General features: G+C 39.0%; 1 protein-coding gene across 1 annotated transcript in view; it reads left to right on the plus strand.

The window, feature by feature from the left end:
* PTPRN2 (protein tyrosine phosphatase receptor type N2) overlaps window positions 1–18,756 on the plus strand; it is a gene marked incomplete at both ends in the record, with an annotated part of 645,993 nt that overhangs the window by 566,575 nt on the left and 60,662 nt on the right. The gene's annotated exons all lie outside the window — the stretch shown is intronic.

An 18,756-nucleotide genomic window follows, 5' to 3' on the forward strand; every position in this document is an offset into this window, starting at 1 on the left:
TGAAGGTCTCCAGGGAATTAAGCAGAGAGTGGATTTCTCTTGGGAGGCCCCCTCTTGTGCCTGCACCATCCCATTGACTGCTGCAGCTCAGCCGCAGTCTCTTGTGTTTGTGCTGAAGCACACGTTCAGCACCTAAGTCAGGTAGATGGGATCCCACATCCGCTTCGTATATTACCACGCTTGTTTGGCTAAAATAATTATAATCTTTTATGAATTTTTAAATTAAAACAGTACTGCAAAGAAGGAAGTGTATGCTTTTGATGATAACATTTTGAGGTTATCTGAATGCTGTATATGAGAGGGAATTTGCAGAAGCAGAAGTGATTTTCTGTGTTTTGGGGTTTTTTTTCCTTGTAAAGACAGACGTGCAAAATTTGGAGCATCAAGCTCCAAATTAGAATTTCAGAAAGTGTGAATTTAGAAAAGGTCCTCCTCAGTACTTGTTTAAGCTGGAAATCTGAGGAGTCTTCTTCCTGAGGGTATGAAACTGCTGTATGTATTGCAAATAATAATAGTCTGTGACAGTTTGTGCATACTGTACGTTTCAGAAGGAGAAGAAACTTTGATAACTGGGCTGAACAAGGCAGTGGGAGCAAATGATCTAGAGACCAAAATCTAGGGCCTCACATGTAGGAGATGTAAGTCCACTTGATCCCCTTCTCTTTGGCAATATGCCTGCAAAACCAGAAGTGTTTGCCCCATAGAGAAGGAAAGCATGGCCTCAAATGAGAACTTTGTGTCAAAAGCAATTCTGGGACAGGCTGTGACACAACCTGAACTGGAGGACATGGGACAGAGATCTGCTGCTGGGAAACCAGTCAAACCCAAGATGTTGAATTTTGCATCTGCTTTAGTTTTGGTGCTGAATCAATGGCAGGATTGCTGTGGGACTGAGAAGGGTGACAAGGAATGAATAGTTTCCAAGGTCGAAACTGGGGTTTTTTTATAACATTGGTATCCTGTCGTCTCTGCATAGAAACTTCTTGATGGTTCATAAGTAATTTCCCCTTACTCTCATTTTTTTAAAAGAACCTCTGTTTGAAATGAACTCTGTGGGATAGCTTCTATAGATTTTCCTTTAATTGAATATGGAAGAGTGTAACTGAGTGATAGAAGACACATTCCAACAAGAAAAAAAATATTTGTTAAATCCTCCACCACATTTTGCTGAAACTCCTTGATTTTATTCTTAAAGCTACAATAAATACATGAGCAAAAGGCATCTAAACACACTTCTCTAAATAAAGAGAGAAACTCCAGCATGTGAGGACCGATAGCACTGTGCTAGATGCAGACGTACTTTCCACCTCGAGCTTCATCCATGTATACACAAAATATTTCCTGAGCAAAGGAGCATGATGCACAGTATGCGAGTACAGCGCACTGCCCGGGGACACACGCCACAGAGGTGATTAATGCCAGCGGGGACAAAGGTGAGGAGTGCAGGGACGGTGAACAAGGTCTTTGTCACAGTTATGGTGTGTTCTATTATTTAGTGGGATTTAAAATTTTATTCTTTTTCCACCATTTCCTTCTACCACCCTTAATTTCTCTTTACTGAATTTCAAGAATTCAAATAGTCTGATTTTAAAAAAGCTTACAACTGGGAAAACGAAGTGAAAATTCTCCCTCACATGGGAAGGGAAACAAGTCAGTGGCGAAGCTTAGCTAAAAGCATAAACTTCTAACACGTGTGCTAAGTGGATCTAAATACCAATTAATCTTTTAGCTGTGCCAGTATAAATAGTTGTAGGAGTCTAATGAAATTTGAGTCCCAAGAAGGCTTTGGCCCTAAAGGCCATTTCATCACAAACAGTCAGGCGAGAGGAGTCACAAGAGAAAAAGCTGTTGCGTATGGCATTACTCAGTGACAAGATAGCCAGTATCCCAAAAAGACATAAAAACTGTGGGTGGGAAGATCTTCACCCCTCTCTCCTTGAGTTGTCACGCTTTTAGGGACAAGTAGAGCTGGGTGCCTCCTGAAAGATCTGCTGATGAAACGGCATTTATCCCTTCATTTTAGGGGTTTTTTCCTCCTTAAATGTTTAAGTTATTCTGAAACATTTGCCTCTGTTTCTTTAAAGCCAGGACTTGAGACATAGGAACAAAGGAAAAACTGCAAAGAAAAGTGCAAAAAAACTCCTTGCATATGTAAACAGCTCTACTAATAGAGCCATAAATCTAATAAATGGATGTATGTACTACATAGATTTCATCAATAAAACTCAGAAAATATATTCGTGAACAGGTTACCCTTTGATTCTTCCATTTTTATTTGTTTCATGTTCAGTTGCCTCTCTTTTTCTATATTTCTATATTAATCTTGTTGAATGGGCCTTAGGAAATAACAATTACAGAACCAGTATTAAATCAAGAACACGGTATTAAACTTTGAACACGGTATGAAATTAATTTCAAAATATTTTTTTCCCTAAATTCAGTTGTTTTCCCCAAATGTATTCATAGAAATAACTCGCCAAATTTCTGTGGCTTCTTGGTCTGTCGTTTGACTGTGAGGTGTTTATTCCAGCTTTGTTTAAGCTGCTTTGGTTGAACACTTTTGGCCATCTTATATTATTCCTTAAGGCTTTTAGTAGAAAGATGAAAACACACATTTATATTAATATTCTAGAGTACTAATTTTAGAAGCGTTACATTGGGAGAAATATATGACACAAAACTAGCTTGTGCAACTATGTGCAGAAAATAAAAAAAAATGATCATTGCCATGGCTGCAAAAAATGAGCTGGCTATCTGAACTTTTTTTTTCTGTTTCTCTCAGTTTTTTTCCATTTCTAGAGAATATGCAGGTAATATCAAGGCAAGAAGAATGCCAGTTGTAGCAAGTAGCAAAAGATGCTAGGAGGTCATTTAGCCAAAAAGATCTTGTTTTTGATACTTCAGATTGAAGACAAGGGATTTTAGTGGCTCCTCAGCTGCTTCTGAGAGTCTCATTAGTGGCAGAAAACAGAGATAAACACTCGTCCAGGAGGTTGCTGGTCTTGTCTTTTGGCTCCAAATAGATCCTCAGTAATGAAGTGCTCTTTGCTGTGTTTGTACTCTTGTGCACGCTCACATCATGCATTGAGCTGTTGATAACTCATTGCAGCAGATGTAGCAGTCAAGCGTATTTTGGATCAAACTGGTGGAAAAGCCTATTTAGAAGGAGAAGGATACTAGAAGGAGAGTGGTTCAGGAAGACTTCTCAGGCAGGAGGCCCCAGGTGATAATACATGTTATAGAGGATTTCTGAGCTGGCAGCAGAGTTCAGATGTGAGAAGAAGATGAGTTTTGACTCACTGTGGGGTAAAGAAGTGGCTCACACAGGTTGCGAGACGAGGTGCACCGTTAAGATCAAATGACATTGTAAATGGGACTACACCTGCAGAGCTTGTGAAAACACGTAACAGTTCAGGATGAAACTGGGACTCGCTCCATGGTACTTACAAAGAGTGTTTTTTTAGTTATACTGGTTGCAGTTTAAGATACCCAGAACTCCAGTGGTATTTGGAGGCCTCATTCTCTTCACATGGGCTATGCCAGCAGAAGTTACTGCAAGTGCTCTGGTTAAGATGCTGTTGGCAATGAAGGCAGCTTAATCACTCCATTGATTCAACAAAGTCTGTTTATTCTCATCTTCCGGGCAAGATAAAAAAATGTATACTTTGCTTTCTGCAGCTGTTTCTGGGATCAGGCCTTAACTTGACAGTGTTTTGGGAGTAAAGTGTCAGAATTTGGGTGTTATTTGGAAAAGTTAATGTGTAGGACACAGGCAAAATGCTCTTGTGATGATCAAATCTTGCATATGCACCCACGACGCAGCTGTGAAAACATTTTTAAATAAGGAGATAAACATTAAAATAATCTGTCAAGCTCACTTGTGGATGGCATAGTATTTGCTGTTCCGTAAAGGAGGACTAAGTTACTCTTTGGTCAAAACCAGATGATGTGAAAGTCTGTTACCCTTGAATATTCCAACCCTGCCCCAACATGCCTTTATAAAATACATACTTTTGCTATGATTTTCTCTCTTTTATATAACTCTGGTTTTGTTGCAGACTAGAGTGATATCTTCTAATTTTTTGTAGTTGGTAGCTTATTCCAACGCTATTGTGTCTCCCTCATCCTCTTGTCCTAAACTTGTGTGCTAATGCTGGTTTAGGTTGCCCAGCTGACCAGGAAAACCCTGTCATAGCTGGGGAATATTATCATTTACCTCTCGTTTCTGGCTGCTTGCCGTACCATTGCATTGAGCTAAGAATAGAAGGGCAGAGTGACAAACCATGCACAGCATCACCTCCTTCAAGCATGGCCCATTACTGCTCTGGAAGTTATTCCCTGCTCTTTTCTTTTTGAAATGACTATGAGGACTGGTGTCCAGGTCCTAAAATGTTTCTGTCCTCTGCCTGGTTAGTAGTAAATCCATGAATGCCTTTTGAAGACGGTTTCTGGGTTTGACATGTCTTTAAAAAGATATTTCGTTGACTGTGTATCACAACTGCTTTATTTTTAACGTGACTTATGTGAAGGTCTGCCTCCTCCTGACTGGGCTGTTTGTACTATCTAGAACATTCCCATGAACATTCAATAACCCTACTGCACATAGCAGCTAAGCTCTAGTAGCTGTCAGAGTGTAGGGAATTGAAGCATGTTTCTGTGCTTCTTTTATTAAATATGTGCACACATTTCTTTAAAGAAAATAAATAAAAAATGACAATGTCTCACTGGATACATTGTATTTATACCTTGAGCATTGAAGAGAGCCTGGTAATTATAAAGTTGTTTAAGCATTTTTTTTTAATTGAAAAGGTACTGAACTTGAGAAAACAAATACAGTCAGTTATTTAGTACTTGCTAGTTCTTACGTTCTTTTTGTATTTTGGACTTTAGCTGGTTGCAAATAAAAATACAAACGCAATAGCAATGCGCACCATGATTTGTGTTCTTGCTGTCATCCAAATTCACAGAAAGAGGCAAACGTATTAAAGAAATTTGATAAGACCAGGTGGTCTGAGTGAATAATTTCCCTTTCATTAACATATTCCCCTTATTAACTCTGTAATTAATTGTACATAGCTAAGGAAAGCTATGGAAATTGCATTTTGAGATGTATCAAAGCTGACTTTATGCTTCAGACTTCCATGCAATTTACTATTAATGAAGCAAGAGATGGAGGCCCTAAATCTATAATTATTACTTACTATTTGAATGACAAGCAAAGAATTTTATCAGCACAGTTTCAAATGAAAGGGGATTAGCAGCTAATGTCGAAATTGTTAATCTTTCTTATTAAAATAATTTTGACGAGAGTGTTTAGCCTGAAAGAGGTTTCTGGAACATCATTTACCATTAAAACAGCTATTTTCTGAAGCTCAGTATGAATTTGTCTAAGTTTGACAGCAGGGTGCAAATATTTTTTAAATGAATGAATATTTTATGGGAGCTAAGGCTGTTCATGTGTGAGCCGATGCCGAGCTGCTTGCTGTGTTCGTATTCCTGGAGTGTGTAGCAGGATGGTAGTTCAATATCCATCTTACCAAAGTGAAGATGTCTACTGAGATAACAACAGAAAAAAGCTACAGCAGAAAAACCTGAGCACTGAAATTATACCCAGGTGGGGGCCCTGTCAGAATCAAGCCCTAGATCTTGATGATATTTTTATGACACAGAAATAGCCTAGAGTTATGTTTGGTAACCATGTTACTTCATATATAGTTAGGCCTTCTCACTCCTTTAAATGGTGGTATATTTACAGTTTTCATATATTTTTATTAGCGTCATGTGCCTTGAGATGAGTATTCAGTGGTGGGTGCTTTATACCCACATGTACACTTGTTTACAAATACCACGTACAGCAACGGTGTCTTCATATAATTATAGATAAATGTTTGTGAGTGGAGATATTATATACACGTTTTCTAAGTGTTAGTGAAAAAGTATTTGACATTTTAAATTTAAAAACTTTTCCTTGCAATATTTGCAATTGTCATCTCTTACAGGAGTGGAGGCTACCAGTGAAGCTGACAAGGCTGTTTTCACTCCTCAGCATGAGGAAATTGCAAATATATAGTGACATAAATGGTGAAAAGCAAAGCAGGGATAATTTTAAAAGAATAATTTGCAGTGGTCTCAGCCACATAAGTACTGGACGAGATGTATGTTAAAGAACACTATTAATTTGCCTGTGTCCCATTATAGGAAGAAGCTAATCTAAGAGATGTCACGTCTTTGTTGGTGACAAATCTTACCGGCGGAATAGATAGAGATCATTTAAATGCTCTGACTAAGACATTATTTGCATGGGTAGTTGGACTTTGTATAAAGATGCCTTTGATGCAACAAACCCCCATGTACCTGCTCTACCATGAGACTAATCCGAGCTTTACCCATTGTGTGGGCCATATTGGAACTTCCTTGGATTCACTCAGAAAATTACAAGTAACAGAGTTAACCTTTTGTCTGTAGTCCTACAGGTGTTTCTTTGCAACAGTCTTGCAGACAGTGGTATTGCAGCAGAAAGTGCCATAAATTGTGTGTTGGCATCATTCAATGAGATGGAATCAAAGAGTTTTTAGCTTAAACATAGCAGTTGTTCAATAGCATGCAGTAACAATACCTCAAGAAGTAGTTTCATTCTAAAAGCATGTTTTGTATGTATTATAATTATGTGTGAAGTCAAAGACATCAAGGGTTCTTCTTAATGTATAAGAATCATAGCAAACCATGTAGACCAGAACGGTGAGAGACAGTGACCATGCCAGTGGGGTAGGCTGGTGAACTTAAGAGGTGGAATTTGTCAAGGATGGCACTAATGCAGAATCCAAAACGAACGCTTTTCTAAATGTAGGAGTATTTCCGATGCAGATATTTATCTGTGCTTTAGTAGGAAGGCACCCAGAAGAGCTGGTTTGTTTAATCACAGCAACCACGCAGAAGCAGGAACATAAAATCCCCAGGTCACTGCTGGCTGGCAGCAGGGGGGACGTCCAGCTGCTGCTCAGGTGGACATGTGTGATACCTGCCTGCAAAAAGTGCTTTCTTCTTTCCTCATTGCCTCCTTTCACCTATCGATGTCTTTGTTTGCATTAGACCAGTTTGACTGAAAGCATTATAATAGTGTCTAATTATTATTAATATAGTGAATATTCTAATGGTGCCTAATACATTCTTTCTTCTGGAAGTCCAGAAATTACTTTTGTGTTGTTTAAAGTTCTGCTGGAGTCAAATTCTACAGTATTTGAGGGTGTACATCAGCCTTTGACTTCCCATTTCTGTATCCTCACAACTGAATTTTGAGAAACTTCGTCCTTCAGGTAGGGTTCTGGTGCCTGAAATAAGAACTTTTGATTAAAGTCACTGGGAACCTTTCAACTCACTTCAGTAACCAAAATAATAATAACCCAGCTCTTAAATAGCAGTTTTGATCAGTAGGTTCAAAGCTCTTTTTAAAGGTCAATATCATTATCCTGTCTTTTTAGCCCACGAAGCTCAGGCACAAACAAGGAACTGTCTTGACCAAGACTAACCTGAAGGTCAGAAGTAGAGCCAGGAGTAGAGCCCCATTCTCTGGTGTCCCAGTGCTCTCACAACTAATCATACTTGCTTTAAGAGAAAAAGGATTGTATTGAAGGGCAATATTTTTGCCCTTTTTTGTCCCTCATTAGTCTTTTTTAAGACATGAAAGTATGACATGAAAGTATAAAGGAGTTCTGCACCTGGGTTTGTCAGATTTGATTCTGCGAGTTTAGTTTTGGCCTCATTATCTAAGAGCAAACTATTCCATATTTGGAGAGCTGGATGAAAGATATTAAATCCACATTGGAAAAGCTTGTGAAAACCAAACTGAGGACGTGCAGCCTATAGTTAGTTACCTCTATGATGGAAAGAGAGGCCATCTACTAATTTTTTGAGTCTCTTCCGAATTGTTACCAGTTTTCATCAATAATATATGTTCCCAGTCTGCTAGATCCTTAGCCGTTGCACACAGGCTCATGGACACATGCACTGAATTTCAGGTTCTTTATTTTGCTTTTTCCTCCTGTTTAGCAGTAAGTAGTACTTGTACTGTCGACCCAAAACTACTACTAATATCACTCTCTCAATGTTTTCTCTTTGGTTCAGCATGTGAAGGGAAGTGTTCCAAGGAAAGAAACAGCACACAAAGAAATGTTAATAGTTACCACTTACGACCAAAATTCACTTCTTCCCATAACATTTTATTCACTTGCTGTGTTCTAGTTTTTGTTTTTCTGATTTTCTTTCTTTGCAATGCAGTCTCTTCTTTCATCATTTCACTTCTTTGTTGACCTCTGCAGTCTGTTCTTGGCTTCTTTTTGTGTCCTCTTTCACATTGTTTTTCCCTTGTTCTTATTTTGCCTTCTGTCACTTCAAATATTTTCATCTGTGGATTAGACCAGTGTTCCTCCAACTTCTTTAAAGTGTTATCCCTTGCTGGCTTCCATAGAAACCCAAGAGTCCCAGGAGTAGGGAGTATGTCTTCATCTTATACACTTCTAAAGCTTTTCTACCATCACTCCACAATCCCTTTTGAATGCATCATGAGAAAAACATTTGAGAGTTTGAGAATCACTGAGCTAGTCCAACCTCAGCTGAAAATCCCATGGGGCATAGATAAAAGGTTACCTAAAAAATGGGACACTTGTGTAGATTTGGGAGCTGGGTAGATGCCAGCTGCATCTTTCTCATGGCCAGCATCGCTCAGTCTCCTGCTGCACGTTGGTGCGACATGGCCATGAGTGTGACATGGAAGGAATAGGGCAGAAGTCAGGCATGTCTTCATAGAATCAAAGACTGGTTGTGGTTGGAAGGGACCTCTGGAGATCATTTAGTGCAACCCACCTGCTAAAGCAGGTTCACCAGAGCAGATCACACAGGAATGTGTCCAGGTGGGTTTTGAATGTCTCCAGAGAAGGAGACTCCACAGTGTTGGAGTAATTGGGTTAGTTCCCTTCATCCTAGGTCTGGGACATGGTTCCAACATGGTTTTGAGTGCTAGGATTTGACTACTGAAGTTGTTAATGGAATTTGAAGTTTCCCGTCTCTGACAGTGATGGGAGTTTTCTAAGGAAAAGGCTGATTATCCAGACTGTGCTTTCTCTGCTTTTTCTCACAGGTGACTGTAAGCTCACTTGTGCTTACACATGTTCTGCCACGAGGCTGTAGATATAGTGTGGATTACTAGACTTCTTGGATTTCCTATTGCATATTGTCAGTTTTCACATACATAAACCTGTACGTGCTTCTTTTTTACTATGTTTTGCTGTGTGTGTTGACTCTCACTATCAATTTTGATACCTTTTTTTTTCGCCCCAGACCACTGAAAAGTAGAGGTTTTCCTTTATAAGTCATGATTTTCTCCTAGAGAAGCATCTTTTCACTTTTATTCACATATCTAAGAAGAGTAGTAAGAGTATTACTGCTTATCCATTTGCTCTAGCAGGGAGCTCTGTGTCTGTAGAAATAATATTTTCCTTTCTCCTCTCAAGATGGCCACTGTCTAGCAGAGGCATAATTTGCCAGACTATCTATAAATCACATCATGTGCAGTATCACTTTGATGTACTTGGTCATGGTTGCCTGGGTTTTCCTAGTCTCATTATCTCTGAAGAACTTGACCATGCTTGAAGAGAAGATTATTTTTAAACATGACGTTTTCAGAATTCTATATTTACCTCTTGGTAATTTTTTTTTTATATATAGTAAATGAAGATGACTGTACAAGTGCTCTGAAAAGAAACACAGACTTTAATTCATTAAAATCTGAATTTGCAAATACGGTACCCAACCGGGAACCCAAATTTAGATGTTTAATTGAGTTAGCGAGGCTCAGAGGGGAAGAAGGCAGGGAATTTGGTTTTGTGTTTTCAGCTAGGTAATTAGTGTGCAGTAATATATTTTTAAAGTTTTCATTTCAGGCATAGAGCATCATTAGCAGGCATATAAATGAACCACAAATATGTCTTGGATTGTGGTATGACGTTCAAACCATTAGTAAAAAAGTGAAGTGAGAAGAAGGGATCATCTCAAAAATAGATTTAATGTGTAAGAAGAAAATACACTTTCCTGTGAGAATGGAGTCGAGTGTCAATATTTATTAATATCACAAAGAGTCAAAGGACTTGATCTGTATATTTTTTGCAATTTTTCTGCTACTTTCTATTCAGCTATGTATCTTGTGCTTATGTTTTTTAACAAAGCTACCAGAAGCACTTCCCAAAATGTCTCAGTTGAGAAACTCAACTGACACTGTCCTTGGCATCAGTTCCTATCCTGCAGAGTTCTCTTTAATGGGGAGGTTTTGGGGTTTTTTTTGTTTGGATTTATTTTTGGTTTCAGTAAATGTCACAACATATCCCATGCTGTAAAATGGCAGTATTAGGCTAAGAGGTTTAGCCCTCCATTTATTGAAATAACATTCTTGCCTTATTTAAAGGCTATTTATTATTTAAGATTTTTATTGTGAAATCTACCATAAGAGGCACAGAAAGCCTGGAAACTGATTTTGGCTGATTCTTCTTTCAGATCTTTATTATTTAGTTTGGCATGTCTTTGTATAAACAGAATCTACCATGTGCGTAAATTAAATACCTTTACTCATCAGCCACTTAAACCCTGTGCTTCTAAACAAAACCCCCAAACCAAAACTTGTTCTCATTCCATTGGAGTCAGAACATTTGGTATGCTCTAATTACAAAAGTGTTATCAGATGTGAATTCATGAAAGCTGCACAACCTATAGCCCTTTCTATAGACGTGATCACGGAAAAAGGAAAAAATAGTGGTCAAGAAGACTGGGTTCTGCATTTCCCTGAAAAATAAGTGGTTTAGGAGCATATTTTGTGACCCTGAGAAAATCAGGTTGAAGTTTCTGCCCTTTCATTTCCTGTCTGTGAAGCGGCAGCGATTCCAGCGACACTCACCTCCCCTGCAGAAGTGATGCGAGTCCTTTCAGACAGTTGGGCAGAAGGAGCTATAGAAATACAGAGATCGTAAGGGAGCAAATTGTATTCCTTTTATGGTAGTCATCTTCTCCTTTTTGTCGAAGTTTATTTAAAGCAAAGTAATTGCAGGGGTGAAATTTCATAGGCATAATTTAGATTTCAAGAAAGGGGATAAGGAGGTGGAGATGGGGGTGGTTGTATTTTAAGACCTAGAAGACACCATTAAGTAGCTGATAATCATTAAGAAGGAATTATTTGTAGAGTTAATTTCTTCATCTTCTGCCATATTTAGGGAGCCAGAATAAATAGAGTAAATATTTCATAATAGAGCATTCTCTCTTTTTTATGTTTAATTTCTTAGCTATGTTTCCTTTTAAAAGCATACCTGCGTCCATCATTCCCAATTCAAGCAATGCTTAGCATCACATGTATTTTCCAAGATTTCCTCCAGAGCTGAAAACCTGCAGCAGTCCATACCAGGTTGTATCCAGCCATTTCATTGGGATTTCATTGAGCACCTTTGGCAGCTGGGAGCTGTAAGAAAAGGGATTAGTGAGTGTTTGTCTGACACACGCTGATCCCAGCACCTGCTGATTGGATTGAAGTAATCCTTTTACAAGTTACAAAACTCTATTATCAGAGCATTAAGAGAGGGGCAGGCAGTGATATACGCTACATCAAGGGTATATTAATTTAGGTAAACAGAACATACGTGGCCATTTAATGTACTTGAGAATTACAGTCATTCTCACAAAAGTTGCACGATAGTCTAGTTTGATAATGTCATACACTGCTCATGCAAAGATGATACTTCTCTAGACACCCAAGGACAATAATTTTAAATTATTTTAGATGGCATGCTTAAAGCATGACAGTGGTTTCTGTGTACAGAGTGTACTGTATAAATTTAACTACTCCTAAAATTACATTCGGCCCTTTGAAGGCAACTGCAAGGCTGATGTGGCCTCTAGTGAAAATGAGTTTGACATCCCTGGTGTACATGCTTAGTTATTTACAACAATCTTTACATCTCAAAATATAAAATTGAAACTATGGGATGTCATTTTTTATTGTTGGCTGACATCGCCATAGAAGTTAATTTATTTCCTAATAGTACATCCTATTTGAAACAATCTAGGGATACTGTTTTCATCCAGGCTAAATAGTTGCTGTGTCAGAGAATTGCTTCCTTCTGTTTGGTTGTTTGGGATTTTTGTTCTTTTGGTTTTGGGGTTTTTTTTAGTTTTTTTTCATCACCTACCATATTATATATGACATTAGTAGTGTTTTGTGCCAAATTACCAGTAAAGCTTCATAGTAGTTTTTGATACTTCATTGAAAAAGTGTAAAAGCTATTCTTTTCACTGGTGTAATCAGGTACTGAGAAATATGAGAAAAATTAGATCAAAATACATTTTGGTGAGAACACGGCTGCAAACACTGAGGAGGAAAAATAAGGAGGCAAAATAATTTCTTGGTGTATTTTATAAAGACAAAATACCGATTCCCATGTTTTTATTTCCTAGGTTTTTTCATTTGTAGTTAACTTAGTTCTCGCTGATAAGATCAGGGGATCTGGGGTGGCACAGGACAAGTTAGAAAAGAGAAAGGAGCCTTTAGACTTTAGCGTTTAGACTGACTGATCGGATGATGAAATCCTGGCTCCAGTGAAGTCAGGAGTGTTGCCATTGACAGTAGTGGATGCAGAATGCTCCCCAGGATTGAAAGTCTGTGAGACACTATTGTCAGATGTGAAATTACTGAGATTTCTTCCAGATATGAGTTCTGGGAGGTATTGACAATGAGTTGCCACAACAGAATTTTTATTTTATATACATCTGTATATAAACATATATATATGAACTCAATGTAGGTAGCCAAATAAAGTCAGAGTTCTCTACAATTAACATTGAAAACTTGATTTGCCATGTTAGGACTGAAACTAGTGCTTTTAAGAACAGTTCTGGCGTGACATTTCAGAGGTGGAGCTGCTCTTGGTAACAGCTATAGACTCTGCATTATTGCATGCTGGCTGGATCAGAGCTTCAGAAACATTGATGGTGCTTCAACAGAACTATAACTGTTGGAGAGAACTGTGATTTTCTTAGTGTGTTAGTTGACTGAAAGACCTAAATTGGTTGAGATAGTGCATCCTCTCTTTAAGGTCTGATTTGTTAAGGAAGAGGGGGAGGAAAGGAATGGGCAGAGTTTGGCTCTGCTCCTGTGTTTTCTTTCCATGGGGCACCATTGTGAATATTCTTCATGGAAACACATGTGATGAGCTCCCAGGCCTTGATCTCTGCAAGAACACCATGACAGCTCAGAGAGAAAGCTTGACCATCTGTAAACAAGGAGGAGCCCAAAGTAACTTAATCGTTGCTATGAAACTGTGTTAGGAGGTGTGAGAAATGCTTAGCAAATAGCAAGAACTATTGTGGTGCTCTGTGTGGTCTGAATATGGCTCAGGAGTCTAATAGGGACACTTAGGGAGCTTTATTTGAGCAGATCTGGACAAGTGTGGGTGCACCAAAATAGAATAAAGTAATCAGAATTTTATAAAAGAGGAGTGAGGAGAAGGAAAGAGGAGAAGACAAATGAACTTTTCTATTGCCGTTCCCCAAGTCCAGACTGAGCCCTAGAAAATAATGGAAAACATATTAAAAAAGAAATTGCTGATTATCTAGTGAGAGATTTTTCAAGGGCATAAAAGGGACGTAAGAGTGAGGGTCTCATTTAAGAGGATGGGGAAGGCTGGAGTCTTTCCTTTGTGCATTTGCTCATTTCCTCCATCCTTTCCATTGGGTAGCTGCACAATGAGTAAGAATGTGCATAATTTTATGAAGAATAAATCTGGCCTGGACAAACTTGATTGCTTTTTATTTAACTAAACCCGGTAGATGAAGTGAAAACAACAGATGTAATATATCTATATTTTAATAAAGTCTTGAAACTCTCATGAATAGTTAATTGAAAAATTAGTGTCAATGTTTTAGAAGACGATTATGTGGATTGAAATGTAGCTACAGGATGATATACAAAAAGTAATAAACAAAAGCTACGTATGGAATGTTTGGCAGAGTACAGGAGTTGCTGTTAGATCCAGTTATATTTAACTTTTTAAATAACGATCTGGAAGTGGATGGAAGTGACTTAATGACTTTTACAAGTGGTATCACAGTGTAAAGTTCTGCACAGAACTGAAGACAGAGGAGTAATTCAGAAGTTTGAAAACCTTAGACCTGAGAACACATGCAACAAATTTAAATTATCTTTGAAGAGTCACAAGAAGAGATGTCTGTAGTTTGCATAGATCCATTAATTCATGATCTGTGAAGACAATGAAATAGAAACAAGAGGAAATTATACAGAACAGCAATATTCTGTGTAAACAGACTAGGATTTAAATAAATGCATTTGAGACAATGGGTAGCAAAATAAGTTTGCAATAGAAAAGCAATACTATTGGCATCCCTGTGAAAAAGCCATCTCAAATGAGGACTCCTGTTCCTTACTGAAAATCTTTGAGTATTTCCAGGAATACAAAGTATCGTTCAGAACAGTATGTGCCCCAGGAAACAGTCATGACTGTGTTGTAGGCTTCTGCTTTAGATACAGGACACCTGTTAGCAAAGTTTCTTTGTGAAGTACAAGACACAAGGCATCATTTGAAGTCCTGGAAAGGCGAAATCAGATAGACTCCTTCTGTCTCTAACTGCTATAGCACTTTGAGTATAATGGGTGGGAACAGAGAAATTTACTGTGAACCCAGTAATGATAAGGTATTAAGCCACAAAAATGAAGGTGAAAATCTTGTGCTGTGTTGAAAATAAATTGGATTTGTGCGAAAACATTTTCCTCTTACATGTAGTTCATGTCGTATGCACTGAAGAAGGCAACGTTTAAGCAGAATAGCAAAAATGCTGGGTGTCCTGTGCCAGAACAATGTGGCCTACAAGTTAGCAAGGAGCAAAGGCCAAATAAAAGCCTTTACTTAAGTCGATTGAAGAGAATAACAAAACAAATTGTTTCAAGTATGGTTGTTTAGTTCACAATTTGCTGCGTAATAGCCGCGGCAAATTCTCTCCTATCCAGATTCCTTCAGAGGAGCCCAGTGAAGCAGCACTGGCCCTCTGCATCTCTGGAAAAAACAACCAGGGTTTGAGAGCAGAGGCTCTCACGCTGTTAGGTGAAAGGTGTGGATTTGAGTGGTCACCGCTCACAAGGATTAAGATAATGTCCCATCCACTTCTTCAGCTGACATTTGAAATTCGATTAGACCTGTCGAGGTCTGTCAGTTTAACAGTTGCCCATCTTTTTATTAAAAGAGACATCCTCAGCTGTGAGAAGAGTGTCTAATCAAGTACGCATTGGAAGTATGTTGTCAAAAATAATTGCTTTTCGTAATAGCTGAATATCAGCTAATAAAACAGGTGGTTTTAAAACAAATATCTTGACAGATGCAAACCATACTATCTCTGAAGAAGGTATTTGGAGATTGACCAGAGAATTAGAATTTAATAGTTATATTTGTTAACCTTAATTTAGTCACAGAGCATGCACTGGATGCCTCTCCTTGAGTAAAGAGAGAAGAAAAGCAATGCGTTTTGACACCATGTTAGAACATCAACCAAGCACCCAGGAAGCTTTACCAAAGCCAAGCCAGGCCGCTCTGCTCTGTCTTTAGAACCATAGAATCATTTTGGTTGAAAGAGACCTTTTAGATCATGGAGTCCAACCATAACCTGAATCTAGCACTAAACCATGTCCCTAAGAGCCTCATCTATACGTCTTTTAAAAATTGCCAGGGATGGTGACTCCACCACTTCCTTGGGCAGCGTGTTCTGCTGTTCAGGCACATTGACTCTGTCTTAATATTTGCCACTGGCCCTGGTTCTTTTTGCCGGAGATTCATTGTCCCTGGGACAGTTTTTAATCCTCTGACTGAAAGTTCATCTTTTGCCTTACAACTGCCATGTCTCATACAATAATAATAGATGTTTACAACATCTCTCCACATAATGTTGATTCATCCCCCTTGTTCCCATAAAGTTTGGTAACGAGTATCATCCGTGCATAGAAGAGTCCTTGCAGGTGGGGCCCTGTGGAAGGAAGATTAAGACAATGAAATTTAAGGTACATCAGGAGATCTGGCCAAGCAGTGTTTGTTTAAATAATAGCATATACTTGGGTTTACAGGATTTGTCTCAATGTGGACATATTGGTGAGACCAGACCTCTGCCTTTTCCATCAGGCTTTGAGAAGCGTTACAATAACAGTGGTGACAACCTCTATTTATTTTACCTGCTGCTCTGGGACAAGGAAAATCATGTGCATGTTTGACACGTTGGTAATGAATTCCTTTTGTACCAGGCAAACACTGCAGAATGCCTCATGAAAACATCCTAATTAAGGAGTAGATTTGAGTAGACATACAATCTTTAAAATATCAGAAGTTCCACTCAATTTAATGTACAACCAGCACCTCCCAAGAGGGTGTTTCAAAATCACGAAGCTTCTGTTTAACAAAATGGGGATGAGAGTAGGGGCTCTGAAGGACTGTAAATGAAAGATTATTCAACTCTGAGGGAATTGTGTGGCTTCTGAATGTTTTAAAACAAGCTTCTTTCCTGGTAGCTTTTTTAAATGTGCGTAAAGCAGGTGTTCACATTGTGCAGAACCATCCATGGGTCTGTTCAAATAGTCAAACACCTTTTCAAGGTCTGTCAGGAAGTGCCCTGTGAATCTGATCCATGCAATGCAGGTGTTGATATTACACAAGAAATGGTTGTCTGGTTAAAGATTTCAGTGTGTTTTCATTTGAACATTAATTTCTCTTTGCACTCAGGATGCCTTGAAAAAGGAAGGTAAAAATAAAGAGTGTGTTCCTTTTTAAAGAGAGGTGAGTTATTTAAAAATTCATGTGCACTGAAAGCAATCAAATTACCTTAACTGTGTCACATTTGATGATTTAAAAATAAAATTTAAAATCTTTTTACAATACAGTCCTTGAAATCATCAAATAGATAAGTTGCAGCCAACAAGAAGCTCCTTGCCACATACAGCCCTGCCTTAGGAATCAAATGTTCATGGCCCTTTTCCCACAGCTTTGTGGATCTGAGTATTTTGGCGAGATTCAGCATTGACAGATCTGTACATCTGCATAAAATGTCCCTGAAGTCTACGGGATATTGGTGATGGGCATGTCAAAATGAATCAGATTATAAAATTATGGTTTAAAATGGGAAGATGCTACAGGCTGGTCCTCGACTGCCCAGTCCCTGCCTGCTGCATGCTAAAGAGCCTCTCTGAGGCCAGGAGTCTTGCCTCAGTCATATTGGAAGGTTTTGCTGATTTTTTTTTCCTTTGCTTCATAAAAATTCTTACATACCAACTATTCTCTACTTAGGATGAATTATCATTGGGGTTTTTTTGCTTTTATTGTGTTCAGTGTACGTGTTCAGGCACAGGTTTATTAGGAGAAAATAACGGGATCTTTAGCTTCCCTCATTTCCCCAGTAGCATCAGTATTTTGCAAGGACAAAGAAACTACCAGAAGACACTTTCCTCCCATTAACTTGCAGGTTAAGGCTGGAAACACGTTAGCTGACCCACTGCCCTAACAGGCGCGGCTCTCCCTGCTCCCCATCCGTCAGGTCACAGCTCTGTCCACTGCGATTCTTTTTTCCTTCGTTACAGAAAAGAAGCAATCACACAGCAGGTGTTTTGACTGTATCTAGGCCACCACTATTTTTTACCTCCTTTAGAAACCTTTCTTCTAAAGCGATCTATTTCTATATCCTTAAAGATATCCTTTCTGGAAGCATTGCTTCTTGAATTGCTTTTCAGTAACAGGTTTGATTTACAAATCTTGCGTAAAGACACACACAGCCGACAAACCCTGCACAAAACAAAGCTGTGTGTCAGGGGCTCTTTTGTAACCGAAAACCCGTTCTAGCTGCAAGAGAGAGCAGCACCCTGCCTGCCGGGGGGGCTGGGGGTGCGGTGGAGCGACAGCTTTAGCAGAGCTCCCATTTGGCAGAAGACAAGCTGCGAGCTTTTTACACCTTCTGCTAAACCTGCTGAGAGGGCACGAGAGAGAGAAGATTGTCTACGGAAAAGGTTTTCTAAGCAATTAAGCTGCTTTTTATAATGTTCAGTGAATCCTTTCCAGGAGCGTTTTCTAGACAAGTGTTGGTACAGATGGGGCTGTATCAGTGAGTGCTCCAGCAGGAGCTGCGTTGACTGAGGTTTGGGCCAGGTGCGACCACAGCTCTGCTCCTGATCCCCTGCAGAACCTGAGCCTGTCCACTAAACAGTCTGTCCCTTCTTTAATCTGTTTAAGGATGTTAACTTCAACCTACCTTGTAAAGGTAGTACGGAGTTCAGTTTACAAATACAGACTGGGTGTAATGTGAGTTTATTCTGTTGCCTATTGTAGGAGGAGAATACAGGCTCTGAAAGCCAAATTAGCTCTATAAGTAGGCTGACAGTACGAGGTGATCACTTTCTTAATTTTTATGTTAAAGGGAGGGAAAGATTTCTGTTTTTCTGGTTTTCCCCTTCCTGCTCTCTTCCCCTCATCTACCTGGATGATCTTCAGGTCCATGGGATGAAGGAATAGGGTTTTAGTTCACTTTTGGCAAACCTTTGGAACTGAATTCCTGATCCACTGGTGTACTGAGTTTCTGGTCTTGGGAGATCTGCAAAAACTTAAGACCTGCACCAATATACTCTGATGGGCTGTCATTCCTGCCACAGCCAGTTCATTTTTCTTTGGTGATGTTTCTCCTAACACA

This window comes from Streptopelia decaocto (genome assembly GCF_964273445.1).
Source record: "Streptopelia decaocto genome assembly, chromosome: 2".
NCBI classification, from domain to species: Eukaryota; Metazoa; Chordata; class Aves; order Columbiformes; family Columbidae; genus Streptopelia; species Streptopelia decaocto.